This window comes from Lynx canadensis, chromosome B4, assembly GCF_007474595.2.
Source record: "Lynx canadensis isolate LIC74 chromosome B4, mLynCan4.pri.v2, whole genome shotgun sequence".
NCBI lineage: Eukaryota > Metazoa > Chordata > Mammalia > Carnivora > Felidae > Lynx > Lynx canadensis.
In genome coordinates this window covers 119,745,863-119,769,980 of record NC_044309.1, presented here as the reverse complement: position 1 = coordinate 119,769,980, position 24,118 = coordinate 119,745,863, and the positions used below count along the sequence as shown (strand labels likewise).

General features: G+C 35.4%; 1 pseudogene; it reads right to left on the bottom strand.

Moving 5' to 3' along the window:
- Positions 1 to 10,714: 10,714 nt before the first annotated feature.
- LOC116738173 lies at positions 10,715 to 21,471 on the bottom strand (annotated as a pseudogene).
- Between the last annotated feature and the right edge of the window lie 2,647 nt (positions 21,472 to 24,118).

The window sequence follows — 24,118 nt, the reverse complement described above, 5'->3', positions numbered from 1 at the left end:
CAATAAGATATTATATGCTGACTCTATCCAAAAGGGCTTTACTTTATAGTAGCAATACTAAAGAGGCATTATGACTGATAGCTGACATGTTCCTAGAAAATTTCCAGGAATTAAGTAGAACCTAAGCTGAAGACTGAACTTTGAATGTAAAGACAAGGGAAGACATTTCAGATAGAAGGAGGGATGTGAGAAGGTAGGAAGGCATTCTTATGTCCTAAAGGAAGCAATTCATAAACCACTTTACATTGAGACAAAAGACTTTGTACTTGAAAAATAGAAGTAATAAAAATAGGGCTGAAGATGTAGGTAGGGAATTTGGAGGGAGTTAGAATTCCTTTGATTTTCTTAAACTTTAAATTAGATTAAGAAAACATACTTAGAAGCAATTTTTAACCCAGTTAAGTTTTGAATTCCTTCCGAGTTGTGTGTTGACATGAGTGACTGATGTCCCCTGGGGAAATGGCTGAGGCATTTTTCTCAGAACAGGAATCTCTGGCCCAGAACAACACATCTATGAATAGTGATTTGCTGACCACAGAACCACCTGCTTGTCAAATCCTCATGATCCACAGTCTTCCTGTAGCTTTTTTGTTGTCTGTCTGTGCCTGGTGCTCTTTTTCAACATTTATTGAGTGTACCCTGTGCTCTCATAAAAATGATAATCTCTTTCTTTCCTTCCCAGAAGCACAAAAATACTGCAGTTATGTGATTTGGTTTAAGAGAGAAAAGATGTAGGGATTGGGAAGTCATGGGATAGAAAAATTGTAAGGACCACTGGGCTAAGGTAATTTTTCATCAGTTCCCTAGAGGATTTATGTAAGTGGTAAGTTTTCATTTCCGAAGCCTTTTAGGATTGGTAGTTCTCCTCAGCATTTATGAGATCTCTAGCACCTGGACCCAAAGTACATATCATCAGACATAAATAGAACAATAAATGTTTTGTTTTCTCTGATGTAGACTTTAAGAATAATTTTCCAGAATGGTAGTCAGTATCTAAAGAAAGTTAGCTAATTGGATACAGTCTAGGTGGCCAAAACTCATAGCATAAAAATTATGGAGGAATTGCCTTGAAACACATTGGTACTAGCAATCAAATTCTACTAAAATTGATTATTTACCATTTAATAATTTAAAAATACTCATGGCCAATGATTCCTAAATCTAAGTTTCTAATTTCCAAATATATATGTACACAACTAAAAGTTGAAATCCTTCTCTTGTAATTATTCTAAATTACCCCCTTTTCTCTGCAGTCAGTCAGTGATAGTCATATTTATATCTTATCCATCCCTTCCTTTTATCCCTGAATAATTAAGAATCTTTTTATTCTTTACCCAAATTTTTATTTAAATTCCAGCTAGTTAACATACATAACTAGTAATATTAGTTTTGGGTAGAATTTAGTGATTCATCACTTACATCCAACACCCAGTACTCATCACAAGTGCCATCCTTAATACCCATTACCTATTTGACCCATATACCCTACCTCCCCTCCAGTAGCTCTCAGTTTCAGTTTGTTCTCTATAGTTAAAAGTCTGTTTCTTGATTTGTCTCTCCCCTCCTCTGGTCATTTGTTTTGTTTCTTAAATTCTATATATGAGTGAGATAATATGGTATTTGTCTTTCTCTGACTGACTTATTTCTCTTAGCATAATACACTCTAGTTCCATCCACATCATCGCAAATGGCAAAATTTCATTCTTTTTGATGGCTGAGTAATATTCCATTATATATATATCTTCTTTATTTATTTTTTTTTATGAAATTTATTGACAAATTGGCTTCCATACAACACCCAGTGCTCATCCCAAAAGGTGCCCTCCTCAATACCCATCACCCACCCTCTCCTCCCTCCCACCCCCCATCAACCCTCAGTTTGTTCTCAGTTTTTAACAGTCTCTTATGCTTTGGCTCTCTCCCACTCTAACTTCTTTTTTTTTTTTTTCCTTCCCCTCCCCCATGGGTTCCTGTTAAGTTTCTCAGGATCCACATAAGAGTGAAACCATATGGTATCTGTCTTTCTCTGTATGGCTTATTTCACTTAGCATTACACTCTCCAGTTCCATCCACGTTGCTACAAAGGGCCATATTTCATTTTTTCTCATTGCCATGTAGTACTCCATTGTGTATATATACCACAATTTCTTTATCCATTCATCAGTTGATGGACATTTAGGCTCTTTCCATAATTTGGCTATTGTTGAGAGTGCTGCTGTGAACATTGGGGTACAAGTGCCCCTATGCATCAGTACTCCTGTATCCCTTGGATAAATTCCTAGCAGTGCTATTGCTGGGTCATAGGGTAGGTCTATTTTTAATTTTCTGAGGAACCTCCACACTGTTTTCCAGAGCGGCTGCACCAATTTGCATTCCCACCAACAGTGCAAGAGGGTTCCCATTTCTCCACATCCTCTCCAGCATCTATAGTCTCCTGATTTGTTCATTTTGGCCACTCTGACTGGCGTGAGGTGATACCTGAGTGTGGTTTTGATTTGTATTTCCCTGATAAGGAGCGACGCTGAACATCTTTTCATGTGCCTGTTGGCCATCCGGATGTCTTCTTTAGAGAAGTGTCTATTCATGTTTTCTGCCCATTTCTTCACTGGGTTATTTGTTTTTCGGCTGTGGAGTTTGGTGAGCTCTTTATAGATTTTAGATACTAGCCCTTTGTCCGATATGTCATTTGCAAATATCTTTTCCCATTCCGTTGGTTGCCTTTTAGTTTTGTTGGTTGTTTCCTTTGCTGTGCAGAAGCTTTTTATATTCATAAGGTCCCAGTAATTCACTTTTGCTTTTAATTCCCTTGCCTTTGGGGATGTGTCGAATAAGAGATTGCTACGGCTGAGGTCAGAGAGATCTTTTCCTGCTTTCTCCTCTAAGGTTTTGATGGTTTCCTGTCTCACATTTAGGTCCTTTATCCATTTTGAGTTTATTTTTGTAAATGGTGTGAGAAAGTGGTCTAGTTTCAACCTTCTGCATGTTGCTGTCCAGTTCTCCCAGCACCATTTGTTAAAGAGGCTGTCTTTTTTCCATTGGATGTTCTTTCCTGCTTTGTCAAAGATGAGTTGGCCATACGTTTGTGGGTCTAGTTCTGGGGTTTCTATTCTATTCCATTGGTCTGTGTGTCTGTTTTTGTGCCATATATATCTTGTTTATCCATTCATCAGTCACTGGACAAATATTTGGGCTATTTCCATAATTTGCTATTGTTGATAATGGTGCTATAAGCATCAGGGTGCGTATATCCCTTTGAGTCAGTATTTTTGTGTCCTTTGGATAAATACCTAGTAGGGCAATTGCTGGGCCATAGGGTAGTTCTATTTTTAACTTTCTGAGGAACCTCCATACTGTTTTCCAGAGTGGCTGCACCAGTCTGCATTCTCACCAATAGCGTAAGAGTGTTTGCCTTTCTCCACATCCTTGCCAACACTTGTTTCCTGAGTTGTTAATTTTAGCCATTCTGACACTGTATTTCCCTGGTGATTAGTGATGTTGATTGTTTTTTGGATGTTGAATTTTATGCTTTTTATATATTTTGGCTACTAACCCTTTATCATATATGTCATTTGCAAATATCTTCTCCCATTCCATAGGTTACTTTTAGTTTATTTATTGTTTCCATGGCTGTGCAAAAGCTTTTTATTTTGATGTATTACCAATAGTTTATTTTTGCTTTTTTTCCTTTGCATCAGGAGACATATCTAGAAGGATATGTCAGAGAATTTGGCCAATGTCAGAGAAAGTACTTCCTGTGCTCTCTTCTAAGATTTTTATGGCTTCAGATCTCACATTTAGGTCTTTCATCCATTTTGAACTTATTTTTGTGCATAGTATAATAAAGTGGTCCAGTTTCATTCTTTTGCATGTAGCTGTCCAGTTTTCCCAACATCATTTGTTGAAAAGACTTTTTCCCATTGCATATTCTTGTCTCCTTTGTCAAAGATTAGTTGACCATGTAATTGGGGTTTATTTCTGGTATGTCTATTCTGTTCTTTTGACCTATGTGGCAGTTTTTGTGCCAGTACGATAGTGTTTTGATTAGTACAGCTTTGTAGTATGTCTTGAAATCTGGGATTGTGATTCCTTCAGTTTTTTTCTTTTTCAAGATTGCTTTGGCTATTTGGGGTCTTTTGTGGTTCCATACAAATTTTAGGATTGTTTGTTCTAGCTCTGTGAAGAGTGCTGGTGTTGTTTTGATAAGGAATGCATTGAATGTGTAGATCGGTTTGGGTAGTATAGACATTTTAACATTTGTCTGCTAATCCATGAGCATGGAATGCCTTTCCATTTTTGGATGCCATCTTCAGTTTCTTTCATCAGTGTTTTATAGTTTTCAAAGTACCGGTCTTTCAACTCCTTGGTTAAATTTATTCCAGGTATTTTATTATTTTTGGTGCAGTTGTAAATGGGATTTTCTTAATTTCTCTTTCTGCTACTTTAATATTAGTGTATAGAAATGCAACAGATATTTGTGTATTAATTTTGAGTCATGGAGCCTTACTGATTTCATTTACCTGTGCCAGTAGTTCTTTTGATGGAATCCAGGGTTTTCTATATATGGTATCATGTCATCTGTAAACATTGACAGTTTTATTCTTTACCAATTTGAATGCCTTTTACTTCTTTTTCTTGTCTGATTGCTGTAGCCGGGAACTTCCAGTACTATGTTGAATAAATAAAAGTAGTGAGAGTAGACATCCTTGTTTTGTTCCTGATATGAGGGGAAAAGCTCTCAGATTTTACCATTGAGGATGATGTTAGCCATGGGTTTTTATATATGACCTTTATTATGGTAAGGTATATTCCCTCTACTTGTTGTGGCTTTTTATCATGAATGAATGTTGTACAATGTCACCTGCTTTTTCTGCTTCTATTCCAATGATTGTATGCTTTTTATCCTTCTTGATGTGATGTATCATGTTGATTGATTTCCAAATATTGAAGCATGCTTACATCCTAGGAATGAATTGCAGTTGGTCATGGTGAATGATTTTTTAAATGTATTGTTAGGTTCGGATTGCTAATATTTTGTTCAGGATTTTTGCATTTATGTTCATCAAAGATATTGGCCTGTAGTTCTTGTTTTGTGTAGTATCTTTAATTGATTTTGGAATAAGGGTAATGCTGGCTTCATATAATAAATTCAGAAGTTTTTCTTCTATTTTTTTGGAATAATTTGAGAAGAATAGATATTAACTCTTCTTTAAATGTTTAGTAGAATTCGTCTGTGAAGTCTTCTGACCCTAGACTTTCTTGTTTCTTGAGGGTCTTTTGATTACTGATTCAATTTCATTGCTGGTAATCAATCTGTTCAAATTTTCTATTTCTTCCTGATTCAGTTTTGGGAGGTTATATATTTCTAGAAATTTATTCATTTCCTGTAGGTTGTCCATTCTGTTGGCATATAATTTTTTAATATTCTCTTATAATCATTTAGATTTCTGTGGCATTGGTTGTTATTTCTTCTCTTTCATTTCTGATTCTGAGTCCTCTCCTTTTTTTCATCAGTCTGGCTAAAGTTTTATCAATTTTGTTGATCTTTTCAAAGATCCAACTCCTGTTTTTGTTGATATGTTGTTTTTTTTTTTTTTTTAGTTTCTGTGTTGTTAATTTATGTTTTAATCTTTGTTAAAACATAACATTGCTTTGGAGTTTTAGTCTTTCTTTTTTTTTTTTTTTAGCTTTTTTGGGTATAAGTTTAAGCTGTTTATTTGAGATTTTTCTTGCTTCATGAGGTAGGCCTGTATTGCTATAACCTTCCCTCTTAGTACTGCTTTTGCTCTATCCCAAAGATTTTGGACCATTGTGTTTTCATTTTTATTTGTCTCCATGTATTTTTTTATTTCTTTATTGATTTCTTGTTGACCCATTCACTATTTAGTAGCATGTTATATCACCTCCATGTGTCGGTGTTCTTTCCAGATTTTCCCTTGTGGGTGATTTCTAGTTTCATAGCATTGTGGTCAGAAAACATGCATGGAATGGCTTTGATCTTTTTGGATTTCTTGAGACTGTTTTGTGGACTAACGTGATTTATTCTGGAGAATGTTCTATGTGCACTTGAAAAGAATGTGTATTCTGCTGTTTTAGGATGGAATGTTCTGAATGTATCTGTTATATTCATCTGTTGCAATGTGCCATTCAAAGCCACTCTTTCCTTGTTGATTCTCATTTTGGATGATCTATCCATTGATGTAAGTGAGGTGTTAAAGTCCCCTACTATTATTGTATTACTATTGATTACTTCCTTTATGTTTGTTATTGGGTGCTTTAGGTGTTAGGGTGCCTCCATGTTGGGTGAATAAAATTTACAAATGTTATATCTTCTGGTTGGATTATTCCCATGATAATTAGAGAGTGTTCTTTGTCTCTTACTAAAGTCATTGTTTTATTATATTTTTTAATATTTATTTATTTTGAGAGAGAAAAAGAGAGAGATTAAGAGAGAGCAAGGGAGGGACAGAGAGAATGGGAGAGAGAGAATCCTAAGCAGGCTCCACACTGTAAGTGTAGAGCCTGACATGGGGCTTGAACTGACAAACCACAAGATCATGACCTGAACCAAAATCAACAGTTGGACACTTAACCAACTGAGCCACTGAGGTGCTACTTAAAGTCCTTGTTTTAAAGTCCATTTTGTCCAAAATAAGTACTTCTACCCTGACTTCCTTTTCATTTCCATTTGTGAGATAAGTGCTTTCTCCATCTCTTCAGTTTCAATCTGCATGTGTTTTTAGTTCTGAAATGAGTTTTCTGTAGGCAGCATATACATGGGTGTTGCTTTTTTATCCTTTCCACCATTCTTTGTCTTTTCATTGGAGTGTTTAGTTTATTTACAGTTAAAAGTAATTATTGATGGATATGCATTTATTGCCATTTTGTTACTAGTTGTATGGTTGTTTTTGTAGTTCTCTATTCATTTCTTCTTTTGCTCTCTTCTCTCATCATTTGCCTTTTTTAGTGGTGTACTTGGATTCCTTGTTCTTTATTTTTTGCATATCTATTACTAGTTTTTGAGTTGTGGTTGCCATTAGGCTTATATATAACATCTTATGAATATAGCAGTCTATATTAGGTTGATGGTTGCTTAAATTTAAACCTATTCTAAAAGCACTAAATTTATTCCTCCAACCCTCCCCACCATTTTAGGTATATGGTATCATACTTTAAATTCTTTTATTTTGTGAGTCCCTTGACTGAATTTTATAGATATACTTAATTTTACTGCTTTGTGCTTCCTACTTAATCCTGCTTATGGTCTTTCCTTTCCATTCAAAGAGTTCCATTTAACATTTCTTGTAGGGCTGGTTTCATCATCATGAATTCCTTTAACTTTGTTTCTCTGGGAAAATTTTTTTCTTAAGTGCAAGTTATTTAACATATAGTGTAATGTTTTCAGGAGTAGAATTTAGTGATTCATTACTTACATATAACACCCAGTGCTCCTCCCAACAAGTGCCCTCCTAAATGCTCATCACCAGTTTAGCCCATCCTCCACTCAACCCTGCTTCAGCAACCCTGAGTTTGTTGTCTGGTATTTAAGAGTCTCTTATGGTTTGCCTCCTTCTCTGTTTTTATCTTAGTTTTCTTTCCCTTCCCCTATGTTCATCTGTTTTGTTATATATATATATATATATATATATATATATATATATCACATCTTTTTTATCCATTCATCAGTCCAAATGGACATTTGAGCTATTTTCATAATTTGGCTATCGGCTATTGTTTTTTTTTATTTTTTTAATGTTTATTTATTTTTGAGAGAGATAGAGAGACAGAGTACAAGCAGGAGAGGTGCAGAGACACAGAGAGAGAGAAAGAGAAAGAGAGAGAAAGAGACAGAGAGAGAGAGAGATGCACAAAATCAGAAGCAGGATCCAGGCTCTGAGCTGTCAGCACCTAGCCCAATGAGGGGCTCGAACCCATGAACCATGAGATCATGACCTGAGCCAAAGTCAGATGCTTATCCAACTGAGCCACCCAGGCGCCCCTGGCTATTGTCTATTGTTGATAGCACTCCTATAAATTTGAATCAGAAAGTTCAAATGCAGCCCCTTTGAATCAGCATTTTTATATCTTTTGTATCCTTTAGATATCCTAGTAGTACTATTGCTGGGTCTTAGGGTAGCTCTATTTTTAATTTTTTTAGGAGCCTCCATACTGTTTTCCAGAGTTGCTGCACCAGTTTGCATTCCCACCGGCAGTACAAAAGGGTTCTCCTTTTTCCACATCCTTGCCAACATCTGTTGTTCCTGAGTTGTTAATTTTAGCCATTCTGACAGGTGTGAGGTGGTATCTCATTGTGGTTTTGTATTTCCCTGATGATGCATGATGTTGAGCATCTTTTCATGTGTCTGTTACTTTCTGGATGTCTTCTTTTGAAAAGTGTCTGTTCATGTCTTTTGCACATTTCTTCATTGGATTATTTGGTTTTTGGGTGTTGAGTTTGATAAGTTATAGATTTTGGATAGTAACCCTTTATCTTATATATCATTTACAAATATCTTCTCCAATTCCATTGGTTGCCTTTTAGTTTTATTGATTGTTTCCTTCACTGTACAGATTTTTATCTTGATGTGATCCCAATAGATCATTTTTGTTTTTGTTTCCTTTACCTCCAAGACATGTCTATTAGGAATTTGCTGTGGCCGAATTCAAAGAGGTTGTTGCTTATTTTCTCCTCTAGGATTTTGATGGCTTCCATCTTCTACTTAGATCTTTCATGCATTTTGAGTTTGTTTTTATATATGAGGTAAGAAAGTGGTCTGGGTTCATTCTTCTGCATGTCACTGTCCAGTTTTCCCAACACCTTTTGCTGAAGAGACTGTTTTTTTTCCACTGCATATTCTTTCCTACTTTGCCAAAGATGAGTTGTTTATGTCTTTGTGGGTCCATTTCTGGGTTCTCTATTCTGTTCCACTGATCTGTGTGTTTGTTTTTGTGCCAGTACCATACTGTCTTGATGACTATAGCTTTATAATACAGCTTGAAGTATGGAATTGTGATGCCTCCAGATTTGATTTTCTTCTTCAATATTACTTTGTCTATTTGGGGTCTTTTCTGGTTCCATACAGATTTTAGAATTGTTTGTTGTAGCTCTGTGAAGAATGCTGGTGTTATTTTGATAGGGATTGCATTGAATGTGTAGATTGCTTTTAGGTAGTAAAGACATTTTAACAATATTTTTTCTTCCAATCCAGGAGCATCAATGTTTTTCCATTTCTTTGTGTCTTCTTTAATTTCTTTCAAAAGCATTCTATAGTTTTTAGTGTATAGATATTTTACCTTTTTTGTTAGGTTTATTCCTAGGTATTTTATGGTTTTTGGTGCAATTGTAAATGAGATTGATTCCTTCACTTTCCTTTCTGCTACTTCATTATTGATGTATAGAAATGCAACTGATTTCTATACATTGATTTTATATCCTACAACTTTGCTTAATTCATGTATCAGTTCTAGCAATATTTTGGTGGAGCCTTTCAGGTTTTCCACGTAGAGTATCATGTCGTCTGCAAAGAGTAAAAGTTTGACTTCTTCCTGGCTGACTCGGATGCCTTTTATTTCTTTTTGTTGTCTGATTGCAGAGGCTAGGACTTCCAGTACTATGTTGAACAGCAGTGATGAGAATGGACATCTGTCTGGAAAACTCTATATGTCCCATGTTCTGAATGATAACTTTGCTGGATAGAGTATTCTTGGTTTCTGGGTTTTTCCTTTCAGCACTTTGAATATATCATGAACTCCCTTCTGGCCTGCAAAGTTTCTGCTGAAAAATCAGCTGATAGCCTTATGGGGTTTCCCATGTATATATCTACTTCCTTTACTTTTGATGCTTTTAAAATTCTTTATTACTTTTTTTTTGCCATTTTAATTACTCTGTCTTCATGTGGACCTTCTTGGGTTGATTTTTTTTGGGTGTTCTCTGTGTCTCCTGGATCTGGATTCTGTTTCTTTCCCTAGTTTCAGGAAGTTTTCAGCTATTATTTCTTCAGATACATACTATGTCCCCCTTTCCTCTCTCTTCTCCTTCTGGGATCGCTATAATGTGAATGTTATTACACTTGATTATGTTGCTGAGTTCCCTATTTTCATTTTTCATTATTTATGATTTTTTCTCACTTTTGTTCATATTGATTGCTTTCCATTATTCTTTCTTATGGGTCACTGATTAATTTTTCTGCCTTTTCTAGTCTACTAATTATTCCATCCATTGTATCTTAAATTCAGTTATTGACTTCTTCCTCTTTGGTTGGTTTTGGTTCTTTTTTATATCTCTTTGTTAGGGTCTCAATAACATTGTCCACTGTTTTCTCAAGTCCAGTGAGTATCTTTATGACTATTACTTTAAATTCTCTATCAAGCACCTTACTTATATCTGTTTTGTTTAGCACTCCTGCTGTGATTTTTTCATTCTTTCATTTGAGACATATTCCTCTGTCTCCTCATTTTGGCTAACTTCCTATTGCTGTGTGTTAGGAAAGTCATTTATGTCTCTTACTTTTGAAAATAGTAGCCTCATGAAGAAAAGATCCTGTAGTGAGTGCCCTGTGGTGCAGTGTCCTCTGTTCATCAGAACCTCATGCTTTAAGGGAGTCTCCTGTGTGTATTGCATGCACCTTCGTGTTGTGCTGAGCCACTCTTGCCTTCAGTCTAGTTTTCTGTAATGGCTCTTGTTGTCTGTTGTGGGCAGGGTTTGGTCCCTGTGTTATTAGTGGGCCTGTCTGGGGTTGCCTTGGACTTGAGTTGAGTCAGACCAGGCATTTGCCAGAGATGCAGTAGCATGGAATTTCAGAGCACTTTCCTTGTGTTGTCCCTGAGAAGCTTTAATTGGTGAGCAGGGGTTACAGTCAGACCCAATGTCTGCCCCCTGCCTACTGCTGGGGCCATAGGAAGTGTGATTATCTTTCCCTCTCCTCCGAGCAGGAGTCACTGTGGAGTGGTGATGGCTCCCATTTTGTGGCACCACTTTGGTGATCTCTAACCAAGGAATTTTTGATAGGGACAGGTCCACAGGAGAATACGGGGTTGGAGTGTGGTGGTAGCAAGGTTTCTGCAGGTCTGGAGCCAGTTTAGAAAACTGCCACAGAGGTGTGCCTGGGTAGCTTAGTAGGTTGAGTGTCTGACTTCAGCTCAGGTTATGATCTCGTGGTTTTGGAGTTCCAGCCCTGCATTGGGCTCTGTGCTGACAGCTCAGAGCCTAGAGCCTGCTTCAGATTCTGTGTCTCCCTCTCTTTCTTCCCCTCCCCTACTTGCTCTCTCTCTCTCTTTATCAAAAATAAATAAACATTAAAAAAAAGAAAAAGAAAACTGCCACAGAGCTAGAGGGGATGGATCAGCAGAAGTGAGTCCTTAGGAAGGTGGGTAGGAGAATTTTTACACTGTCCCAGTTATCTGTGTATTTGAGCTGGCTGGCAAGCTAAGAAAATGGTCCCTGCCAACTCTTTTTCCTGGGGATGTCTCCCAATGATTTCAGTTCCTCCATCACCAGCTGTGAAGTTAGTAAGCAGTTTCTCTCCCCATACCCCAGACATATTTTCAAACTGCTGCTTCTATGCTGTATCTCCACAGGTGCTGTTTCTTTTGCTTTTTAAGGGTGGGGAATCAGTTCCTCTCACCCTTTAACTCTTCTAGAGTTGAACCCACTGATTCTTAAAGTTCCAGGTATTAAGCCCTGCCCGTTGTAGGAACTCAAGAAATTAGGCCCCTCTGGTTTTCAAAGCCAAATGTTATGGGGATTCGTCTTTTGTGTTTAGGTTCCCTATGCCTGGTGTGTGTTGTTAGGGTCTGTTTCCTTCTCCTCTCTGAGCCGGTAGCATCCTTCTCCTGTGGTTGGTCCTATGTGTCCCTTTAGCTTCTGACCACGTGTCCACCTTCTGTACCCTCAAATGTGGCCTTTTTCTGTACATTTACCTGTGGAGAGTCTGTTCCATTAGTCTTCACATTGTTTTCTGGATTATTTACACTGATGTGGATATTATCTAGGTGTATTCATGGGACAGGTGACCTTAGAATCTTCCTACTCTGCCATCTTCCCTGGCTTCCAGAACGGAGAATTATTTTTATGCCACATGCCTGTCTAATACTTTGATTAGTACTTAATGGATAAATGAATAAAATGTGTCTTTTGCCATAAGTCTTGCTGTTAAATCATTATTCTCTTACTTGGAACTCTCCACAAGCCTACTTTTGTTTTCTTCATTCTGCAAAGATGTGACCTTGTATTTTATATATACAGAATGTGGCAGTATATTAACTTTCATTTCTAATGGAGTTCCTATGGATATAAGACTCAGATGATAATTCTTATTTCTTGGTAGGGACATTAAGTATATTTTTCAACTTTGTATGTAATTCGAGAGATCCACATTTCCTTACCTCTATTTCACTTTATATTGGGTTCAGAGGTAGGCCATCTGAGGAAATTAAAACAAAAAGTAATTTAACATTTTGTTAAAATTATTCATGTGTACAACTCATTTGTATGGCTTTGAAATCAGAGTATAGAATTATTCAGTTTTATTTAACAGAAGTGTTCTATCATCTGCCTCAATCTCCATTTTATAGGACCCATCTGACTTTTTTAAAGGTCTAGCCAAAATGATTAATACCATTCACTAGAGAAACCTACTATTGTAGAGATCATCTTTCTGGAAATTCTCTTAAAATAATAATGGTCATTTTCCCCTAAGGAAACTTAAATGCAGTATTACTTTGTACTCTATACTATTGCATATGCCTTTCAAAGAAAATGAAGTAGTTGATAGAATGTCTTACATGATTGCTTTAAAGATCAGAAGTATATAGAAAAAATACTTGACAGGCTGATGACTTTAATATAATCTTAGGCTTTGTTTAGTTGAGTCTCCAGAATATTCTTTGTTTTTAAAGGAGTATGTTCAAGTTTCCTAAAACTATTTAGTAAAAAATATGATGTAATGGCATGTGTTCATTTAATGTGCTATTTTATTATCTCTTTACTTCTCTCTCTTTTTCTCTCTGACATTAAATAATGCTTTAAGGTCAGGGATTATGTGTTACTTACTTTTTTATACCTACTACCTAGCAGACTATCTGGCACATCATTATTCACTGGGGGATGCAATAAAAAAGGCAACACTATGTGTTAGCAATATTGTGGAGAAATTGGAACACTCATGCATTGTTGGTAGGAATATAAAATTGTATAGAGAGTTTTCTAAAATAGTTTGGTGGTTTCTTAAAAAGTTAAACATAAATTTACCATATGACCCAGAAACTCTATTCCTGGGAATCTGCCCAAGAGGAATGATCCCATTCTTTGCTGTACAGTATCTTCTCTTGGTTTGTCCTTTGTCCTCCACTTTAATCTCAACAATATAGACACTTTCTTACTTCTACTTTTTGTACTGTCCTGAGGTCAAAGTAATCTAGCTAAAAGATGTACATGAGTAAAGTCTAAAAGCATGAGCAGGTAGTGACATTTTTATATATAAAAACAATTTATTTGCTAATACACATTTTATGAAAAAAATTTGAGAAAATATCCAATGTACATTTTTGTGCTAGACATAGTTTAGTTTGTTTGGTCTCACAATCTCACAGCTGAATCATACTTTAAAGACTAAAATTACATGAAATAAATGTAAAGCTACTATACTGGGTTGAATAGCATTCCCCCCAAGTTTGTGTCTGCTGTAATCTCCAAAATGTGACTTTATTTGGAAATAGGGTCTTTGTAGATGTAATTCGTGGATGTGAAATCATAGTGGAGTAGGATGGACTCTAAAGTCAATATGACTTGTGTTTTTGTAACCAGAGGAGAGGACATAGAGACACACATACAGGAAAGAGGTCCATGTGATTATAGAGGCAGAGATTGGGGTAATGCAGGTATAAGCCAAGGAGCACCAAGGATTGCTGGTATCATGAGAAGTTAGGAAGGAGCAAGGAAGAACCTTTCTGTAAAGCATCTAGAAGAAGCATGGTTCTGCTGACATCTTGACTTCAGATCTGTGAGAGGATAAATTTCTATTGTGTCAAGCAACCCAATTTGTGGTATTTTGTTATGGCATTGCTAAGAAGCAAATATACATTTATTGAAAATAACAATATACATGTGTATTTATATCAAAGAATCTATTAAATGACTTGCTTTAGCATTCAAGTTTCTGGCTTTGAAATTATTTCATAGCTAGCTTTGGAGCCTAGCAACTCATATTACAGAGATGCTGTACATCTATTTAAATTTATGTCATAAACATTTACCAATGAATGAAGCTGGGTTGATCATTGACACTTACAAAAATTTATGCTGTAATTTAGAAATTGAAGAGAAAGTTTTCTAAGATTAATTTAGTGGTAGAATTGAAGGATTACATGTTTATGACTTTCAACACAGTAGAATATGTATGCCATGTACTATGCACAAAGCATATGTAGTTTATCTTAAAAGTATTAAAAGATGTCATATAGGGATACTTGCCTATCCCAGTAGATTTATTTAAAACATTCCTTTAATATGAGTTAATATATGGGATCATATGGTGTAGGGAAGAAAATCTTTTATTTTACCTTTTTAAAGTTTCTTCTAGCTAGTGTAAGAATTAAATTGACATGACACAGATTAAGAAGAGAAAATGAAATTTAATTTAATATGCATGAGAACCCCATATACATGAAGGTTTCACAAACAGAAAGGTAAAATGTGGTATGTATACCATCCTGAGCTAAGGAATGAGATAGGAGCTTGGGGCTTCAAAGGGGAGGATGACAATTCAGAGTACAGTAAGAAGAGCAGACGTTTCTGGTAATTAGATGTTTGGCCTGCCATACAGATGTGTCATTCAGATAAATTATCTCTGATAATAACTCTAATTCTGGGAAAGACCCCCAATTTGGATCCTTCTAAGGAGTTAAGGGAGAGGCAAAAATTTCTCTTGAGTCTGCAGGGTCTCAAATGCCTTTAGCTCAAAATAATCCCCCTGCCAAAGTTGTACATTTTGGGGAGACTTGCTTTGAACCCCAAATCAGTAATTAAAGGAACAGTCTTGGAATGCTTAGCTAGACTATGGCAGTGCTAATTTGTTAAATTGAACATAATTAGATTTGTATTTTCTAAAATGACTTGATATATAATAATATTGATAGGCTTTCTCATTTTCTGAAAAATACATATTGCATATTTCAACATTTAAAATGAGATATTTATCTCATTATTTTTTTCTAGGAAAATAATTTTTAAAATACACAAGCAATGATACTGTTTATCACACAATTTTATTTTTTTAATGTTTATTTATTTTTGAGAGAAAGCACAAGCCAGGGAGGGCCAGAGAGAGAAGGGGACTGAGGATAGGAAGTAGACTCTGCTGTCAGTGTGGAGCCCGATGTGGAGCTTGAACTCACAAACCATGAGATCATGACCTGAGTCAAAGTCAGATGCTTAACCAACTGATCCACCCAGGTGCCCCTCTCACACAATTTTCTAATAAAACCAGAGTAGATACTCATTAGAGTCCACTCATTAGAGTTTCTCAAAAACAGTTTTATCTATTGCAATAGGTAACAAATCTGTTAAAATCCTTCTAATTATATGTCCTATGTTGTGCTGGCAACTGTAACATCATAGGTTTTGGGAACTCTTAATTTAAAATATTTACAGCAAAGCCAAATATTTCAAAGAATCAATTTTCAGTTTATAATGTCCTTCCATTTTGATTTTAGGAAGTTGTCTCATTTAATCCTCATATGACTATATGAATTAGGTATTAATGTCTCTATTTCACAGATAGGTAAAACCAAGGCTAATTGTTATGTGACTTGCCCAAGTAGTTGGAGATATTATTTGAGCCCAAATTTGCACCAAAATCTATGCTCTTTCAAGAATAACATAACCTCATTTGGATTGGGTTAAAGCTTGCTTAAAATCAGGACTTTATGTGAAAGATTACAATTTGAATCCTGACTCTTCTGTTCATTTACTGGGTAGCATTAGGCCAGATCTCTTAACCTCAATTTTATCTGTAGTAATCATAGTAACTTCATTACTTACCACTTATTGTTCTAAGCATTTCACAGTTATTGACTCATTTAATCTTTATAACAACCCTATCAAGCAGATAAAACCCCATTTTACACATGAGGAAAATGAGATTAAGAGAGTTTAAATAACTTGCTCAGTCACAAACTACTCAGTGACAGAGCATCAAAGCCTGTGTTCTGTGCTGCCTCCCTGTGAAGATAGAGGTAAATAATACCCATCATGCAGCCGGTGGTTAGCATAAATGATATGTATGTAGGCATTTTGTAAATGGGAAAGGAGTAAAAAAAATATTAGATATTATGTATAAGAATGCTTTTTATTTTTTTTAACTGGGGAAATGTCAGGGTAGACAGTTTCCTCATAATAAGTTTTATGGAATTTAAATGCTATCATCACATCCTAATTCTAGTGATATATTTCTTGAAATATTCTTTGAAGCAAGTTATGCATTTTGCTTCATTTAACAAATAAAAGTAAATGTAAAAGTTGTCTGCTACTAGGTTAGCAATTCATGTTTTATAATTCTTGATTATTCTACTTGCTTTAACTAAGGATCATTTGCTGAAGTCAATTAGGGTTTTTTTTAAATTAGTATGCTACTAGTATTTGCATAAGAAGAATTCTTAAGTACTTTAAGAGTAAATTATTGCAGAGAACATCTGTTTCTTTTTGATATATTTAATTAATGAGATGATTTTGGGTATTCTTCATAAAGTATCTTATTGGACTTCTGAATTTCAAACATTTTTCAGTAAGACACTAAAATTCTGAATTGTAAAATTCTCACTGCTGTTATCTATATTCAGTCTCTGAGTTAATGTTTTAATTGACTATTATAATGCCACTTTACTTTCTGAGGATTTTCACAGTCTAGTGTCCTTTTTCTTCTTACAATATCATCTTCATCTGTATCTTCTTTTTTCCCTTCTCTTCCTCCAAGCCCCTTCCATGTTTTCTTCTTTGGTTCAAACTTTTGTTAACCTATATTACAAAAGCTCTTTTCTAATTTCTGGCCAAGGATAAAAAAAATATTTTTTTCACTTTTTTTTCACTTCTGATCTCTGTTCATGCACAAGTCAAGTACCCTCTTTGAGGGAGAGACAGCAGAATGAAATTCCCTCACCACTTAGTAGTGAGTTAATAGTTTCCCTCCATTTGGCACTTTGTCATGACAGGATCATTCACTTCAAATTGTAATGCTTTTAGAAATCATATTCACCTGTTTCTAGTTGTCATAGTAAAGGACATTTTCTTTGCTTTATATCATTTACTAAGATAGTTCTAATCATAGTTTCACTAAAATGAACAGAGCTAAGATCTCCTAGGTAGGAAAAGTCTTGCTCGTAGTAACAAAGTCACCATTATATTAGTATGAACAGAGGCAGTCTTAAAGTATAATAACATGCTCTACTTACCCACAGAGGGTTTTTTTGGAAATGTGAACCCATTTTCAATCTATTAGAGTATTAGTTTAAATAACTATACACATAATTTGCTCTATTTATGAAAGGTCATCCTAAATATGAGGATCTGTATTCCATTTGTGTGGAGGAGCAAGACTCATTGGCTTTGACTAAGACTGAACTATGCCTCCTCCCTGATAATTCCTGTTAAATTTGTGCTTCCCTTCATAACTGGTTGTGGAATGGTAACGCTGAAAATTATTACTTACCCTTGAGAGTGGAAAGAACAAGGTTAAAAAGGATTTATGATTTTAATATGACTTAATATTGACTTTAAATATTTAGCAATCCTAAATGTTTTGGAGGCAGGATACTTTTACTCCCTTAAGAGTTCTATACACTATGGAAAAATAATTACTCCTAGAAGGTACTTGTTGTTGGATTGACGAATAATTTTAAGCATTTTGTTGCAGTGTAAAAGGAAGATTCACCAAAACATATTTTATTTCTAAGAATAGATTATTATTTTAACCAACATAAAGTATATGAAAGTAACAGTTATGTGTCTTAAAACTGTAGTCATGGTTACTTTCCATCAGAGTATTTTCTTTTCCTCCACTTTATCCTGGAAAGAAATCAAAACATCTATTTCTGACATTTTAGGATAATAAATATCATTAAGTTTTGTTCCAATGCGAGAATAAAGTATTGTTGATATTAAAAAAAAAACCCAAATCCAGCTATTTTAGCAGCAAAAAGAGTTTATTAAAGAATAGCAGAGGAATTATAATTCAGGGCACGCAAACTGTGGCAAACTATAGGCAAGTTCAGAGAACAGAGAGGGGCTTGCTTTTTTGGAGGAAAGGAGGAAGTTGGGAGGGACTCTTTAGAAGAGTTCAGGGTGGTGATAGCTTCTCATTGGCTTAAGAGTGTAGTGGGCTACTCCTGAGCAAGGAGAAATTTTTTCTTTCTCTTATTGGGGTATGTAAAGTAAGCTTCTTCCTGTTGGGGAATGTCAGATATGCTTTTTACAAGGAGTGATAGTGTACGAGAGCCTCTTCAGGGCTTCCTGACTCCATTTTAAATAAGGTTTTCCTTATTTATTTTCACAGTATTGATATCAAATGAGATTTCCTCAACAAAAATATCTAAAGGGAAATTTAATAGTTCTCTTTGATTCCTCTGGGACTAGTTCTGCAAAGTCATTGGAAAAGTAACTAGTCATTAGATAATAAGATCAGAATTATGGGTTTTGTGTGTTCTCTTACTGTTTATATCTGTATATATGTGTTTTTTAACCAGCTTTTAAATACATATTGGGTACACAATATGGTACCAGTGCTACAGAAGATATAAAAGAAAAGAAAAAAATTATAATTCACCTAAAAGGAGTAGATTCTAGGAGGAAATATAAGATACTCCTAGAAGAGAACATTGAATTTGCAATAATTTCTTCAGTATTGTCTGTTAGGTGCAGAGACTATTGAAAGTAAGAAAATAAATATGTAGAGTCAAGGTGATTTCCAAGAAGTCAGAGATTTTAAATCTCTTTTGTTCAGAATATTGTTTCTCTGATTACCGCAAAAATACATGTTTAGTGAAGAAAATTTGAAAAATAAGTTGACTATAAACATTCACCCAAAATAACTAGTTTGCCTCTATGAATTCAGCTAACACTTTTCCTTTTATCTGTAGCCATTTTCTACCTGGAACAAGTTTCCCAACTCTCTTCACATGACTAATTCTTACTCATCCTTTAGGCTTTAGGCTTTAGGCTGTATGTATGTATGTATGTATGTATATATGTATTTCTTTATAGTTTATTTATTTCTATATTTATTTGAGAGAGAAAGTGTGAGTGGGAAAGGGGCAGAGAGAGAGAGAGAGAGAGGGAAAGAGAGAGAATACCAAGCAGGCTTTACACTTAGTGTGGAGTTCAGCCCACAAACCTTGAGATCATGACCTTAGTCTAAGTCGAATGCTTAACCGACTAAGCCACCCAGATGTCCCTAGGCTTTATTCTAAATGGCACTTGCCTTTAAAAAAGTTTTCAAACCTCCTAAATTATTTTAGGTTCTCCTACTAATGTTATCTTATTTAGTCTTTGGGCTTCCTCTACCTTCATAAAATATTTATGCTCTTGGATTCTGTGGTAGATGCTGGGAATACAGTGATAAACATGGTAAACAGAATGTCTATTACCATGGAGTTGGCAATTATGATGGAGACAGACAAGAAACAAATAAACAAATAAATCAATCTATATGACATTTTGTTCCAATTACTAGTAAATGTACTTCTCTCACTAGACCATCAACTCCATAGGATAAGTACTATGTTTTTTTAAAGAAGTTATCTAAACTAACTAAACACACTGTGTTTGTTTGAAATGAATGATTACTGAAACAATGAATGAATAAGTTGACACTTTTGTGTATTTTTCTCATAAATCACATACATAAACATACACTTTTCATATCTGGTCAAAATTGAAATCTTGTTATAAATACATACTATACATTTTTGACTTAACATATCTTGAACATATTCCTTTGTGAGTAAATGTTTTAATGGTCACATAATATTCCATTATAAGAATGTACCAGGATGATTAGTTAAGCCCCCCCCATTGAGATTCTTATTTTCACTCTTTTCCTGACTCAGAACCATACATGTAGATTTTTTCCAGTAGTTTACTATTACAGATTATGTTCTGATGATAATCTTTATGCATAAATCATTATATTTTTTTTGTTGTTGTTTTAAATCATTATATGTTTAATTATATTTACTCAGACATATTTGAATCACTGGACAGAGGTTATTATCTTTTTTAAGGTTTTTGTATGGATTGTCAAGTTGTATTACAGAAAGGTGAGGGACAATTTATATAATTTCCTTAGGTTTTGAAACTAGCAATGGATATGACCTAATCAAAAGGATGCTGGCTGGCAGGAGCAAGGACACAGAAGTGAGAAGTAGACAATTAAAAAAGAGAGAAGAATCACATGTGTTATGTTGTGTAGTCAAGAGGGATGGGGTTGGAAATCTTGGGACAGGTGAACACTAAATGAAAACTTTCAACTTTTAAAAACAGATAGTTGGAGCTACTGTAGGATCTTGAAAAGGAGTGGGATAAAACACTCTCTGGAGTCAAACATATCATAAGTCAAATTAATAACGTGGTGACTTTAAGCACTTGATTCATTAACTCTTAAATTTCAGCTGTATTTCATTCACCTTTCAAAGGGCTTTGGGAGTCTGGATACCTTTCTGGTTCTTTAAGCTGTCCCACTACAACTGTGGGAGATTTGTGAGGGGCTATTCTATGTTTACTCAGACCCCTCTCTGAACTGTTTTGTATATAGCTTTTCTTTTCTTTTCTTGGTTAAATTTATATTTATTAACAGCATGCATGATTCTGTGAAAAACAAGCTTGACCCCTGGTCATTCTGGCTCTCAAGGGCAATGTGTTCTGAGGACAACTGCCTGAAGTTCTGTCTCTTAAACTCCATTTGTGTCTTCACCTGGTTATACCTAGTATCTGACTCAGGGGGTTGGTAGTTGGACACTGGTGGCATGTAATCTGACCCTTCCCTCTCAAAGGGGAACAGACTGGGGTTAACAGAATGAGATTTGGCTTGATGGCCTTCACATGGAGATCCTAGGACATGAGTCACAGCTCTTACAAAGCTTCCTGCTAGGCCTCAAACATGGACCTGATAGCATCCTTCTCTATCTTGTGCTCTTGCTGCTTGTACCAGTACTTCTTTTTCAGAAGCAGAGTTCTCCTCTGGCCCTTCTCAAAAAGGAGCTCTACCTGGAGATACTCTCTTTAGCCAAGAACCTTACAGGGATAATAATATCTTCAGTGGAAATTAGCTCTTAGCCAGCCTTTTCCAGCCAAGACCTACAGATCCTTTTATTCAGATGGCCTTTTGGTGCTTAGTCTTTTTTAGGATTTACCTTCTTCTTTTGTAGAGGTTCTGATCTCATGAGAATGAGATCCCAGAAGGTCAACAATGAAGCTCACTGGTGGGTGTTCCTCATCTGTGCCTGCCAAGTTCCCAGAGCAGCTATGGCCCCTCTGGCAGCCATCTGGTGAAGAATGCCTTATCTAGCATTTTGTTGAGGAGAGTTTGAAATGTTTCTAGTTTGTGCCAGGGAAGATGAGGAATCAGCTTCACTGTCCAGAGATTTGTCTAATCCTATCTTATAGACTATGTGATAAATTAGGGAAATTCAAGGCATCATAATTCAGGGGAAATGGAAACATATGTACATTGGTTTAATATTTCCAAAATATTGTCTCTGTTACATTATTATTAGATACAGCATTTAAAAAGTTTATCATTTCTTACAGTTCATGGATTCATGCCCCATGTTGGGCTTCCCACTGACAGTGCAGAGCCTGCTTAGCATTCTCTTGTTTTCCCTCTCTCTCTGCCCCATCCCTGCTCACTCTTGCTCTCTCTCTCTCAAAATAAATTAATAAAAACTTAAGAAAAAGTTTATCATGGCACTAAACTCAAGGTGAGCAGAAAGTGTAAAAAGCCTGGAAGCAGGTTACCTGTGCTTACCTCCAGGTAAACATTTAATTAGAGTACAAAATGCTTCATGTAGGAAGGTTCTTAAAAATTCAATATAACTTGTAATTTCTCTGGCAAAAAAACAACTCAAAATATATTTTTTATTGATAGTTGGCCTGAAATATCATCTTTATATATAAAAGATTACATTTTTTTCTCTGAACACAAATTTCTAGAGCCCTCTATTATCATCATAAACTTTCTTCTGGAGTTCAAAAACCCTTTTAGAAAGAAGAGAAAAAAATGGCTATCTTCCCTCTATAGAATATGGATGAATATTTGGTATAAATTATGTGAACTTATATTGAATAACTAGATACTTAATTAATTCTAAGTGTGTTTAGCTCAAAGCATTTTTATGTGCACTATAATTTATCTTGAAGACTTAGTGGTAGCATTCTACTGTTCTTTTTCCATTTCCAGAGCTGAAACCTTCAGATAGTTATTCTTTTGTATGAACCTTGATTGTTTCATTATATTTACCCTTAATATTTCAAGACTTTCTCCACAACAGATAGGCTAGGCAACACACTATAGTATCTGACCCAGTGTACCTTGGACACATAGGCTGAAGATTTAGTTAATTCCAGTCATTCTCTCTCCTCTTTTGGCTCCTTTAATACTTATCTATTTTGGTTTTTTACTTAACTGCTGGACTGCATGCCCACTCTTTATCCTTTTAGTCCCTAAATGTTAATAATTCACTTCAATTCTATCCCGTGTTTTCAACTGTTTTCTACCTAGATCTTTTTCCTGAGCTACAGATACTATTTAAAACTACTTATGCTATCTGCATCTTGGTCTGGATTCTCCAGAAGTGCCTCATATTGCAACATATCCAAATGTGAAACTTCTGTTTCCCCCTAAATTGCCCTAAATGCTCATCATCCACCATCACGAAGCTAGCACACAGCATTTTCTGTGATCTGCCATTTTCATTGCTATTGCTACTGCCCTAATTTTAGGATCCATTTTATCTTTACCGAGGTCATAAATAAATTTAGAAGAGACTTTATTTAATATACAAGTTTGATTTACTAAAATATAACAATAACGACTGAATACTATCTAAACGATTAGAGATGACATATTGTACATTTTAATAATCATTAAGGAGCATGGTAAAATCATTCCATTTGTAATCAGTTGATCAATTAGAAACTTCCTCGCCTTTCTGTTTCACTCAGTTTCAGTGCCATGACTGTACATTTATTTTACTTTTTTGTAGGTAATATTTATGCTAAGAGGTTTTTTTCTGTATATGACCCTTTGTCAAATTCTGATGCTATGACTAGTGATTATTGACTTCCACTCTTCTACCGCGTCGCTGTCACTGTGACCCTTGTAAGATGATCTTTAAATATATTGGAAGCATCCTTCATGTGTTAGCTACCTCTCTTCTCATAAAACAAAAGTAGTAACATTCAATGCAAAAACTTCTTTACCTGCTCTGCCATTTTCTTTACCCCCTTTTTGTATTTCTGTTTCTAGCTCTCACTTTTTCTAATTATTCTTTTTTTTTTTAATTTTTTTTCAACGTTTATTTATTTTTGGGACAGAGAGAGACAGAGCATGAACGGGGGAGGAGCAGAGAGAGAGGGAGACACAGAATCGGAAACAGGCTCCAGGCTCTGAGCCATCAGCCCAGAGCCCGACGCGGGGCTCGAACTCCCGGACCGCGAGATCGTGACCTGGCTGAAGTCGGACGCTTAACCGACTGCGCCACCCAGGCGCCCCTAACTATTCTTAACAGTAACAGCTTAGAGTGCAATTAAAATAATTTTTAGCAAAAAGAAAAATAGTAGTATGTTTTAATTTTAATAACTAGAATTTCAGATAAAAGGAGTTTGAATTTGGAATGCAATACTGTATTTCTCAGGGCTTTGTGTTGTTAACCAAGTTTTCATATGATTATGCCTATGACATAAAATTAAGGTGGTAGTATTCTATTCAAGATAAATTGTTAAATGCCTCATTCACTCCTCTATTCTTTCTGTTTCCTTCCTTCTCTGTCTGCTCTTTTACCTTATTTCTTTGTTAAAGAGCAGAATGATACACTTCATTTTATTTTATTTTTTTTTCAGAGAAGGGGGTCTCAA